Source organism: Salmo salar, unplaced genomic scaffold (genome assembly GCF_965601325.2).
Source record: "Salmo salar unplaced genomic scaffold, fSalSal1 ptg000293l, whole genome shotgun sequence".
NCBI classification, from domain to species: domain Eukaryota; kingdom Metazoa; phylum Chordata; class Actinopteri; order Salmoniformes; family Salmonidae; genus Salmo; species Salmo salar.
In genome coordinates, this window is record NW_027675346.1 from 3,582,501 (window position 1) to 3,583,158 (window position 658).

Consider the following 658-nt stretch of genomic DNA (forward strand, 5'->3'; position numbering starts at 1 on the left):
TTTCTGAGAAGAAAAACATAGCCGATTTTCTGAGAAGAAAAACATAGAATATTTTCTGAAGATTTTTTCAAACTTCCATAAATCAGCCAGGCCGGCCCCCATTGACTTGGGCCCGTAGTAGGGTGCTGTCAGGGTGGGTATGGAGGTCCCTATACCCTTTAAAAGTATTTAAAACAGTTATAAAATTTCACCCCTGGTAACCCAAATGCTACGGACACGTCCCCACCAAAACATAGAATATTTTCTGAAGATTTTTTGAAAAGCTATATAATTCCCTCTTGCTGTATCTCATTGAGTTGGGCCCTTAGGATGGTGCTCTAAGGGTGGGTATGGAGGTCCCTATACCCTCTATAAGTATTTAAAACCGTTTTTCAAAAATGGTTGTGGTAACCCAAAAACATAGTGCAATTTCTGAGAAGAAAAACATAGCCGATTTTCTGAGAAGAAAAACATAGAATATTTTCTGAAGATTTTTTCAAACTTCCATAAATCAGCCAGGCCGGCCCCCATTGACTTGGGCCCGTAGTAGGGTGCTGTCAGGGTGGGTATGGAGGTCCCTATACCCTTTAAAAGTATTTAAAACAGTTATAAAATTTCACCCCTGGTAACCCAAATGCTACGGACACGTCCCCACCAAAACATAGAATATTTTCTGAGA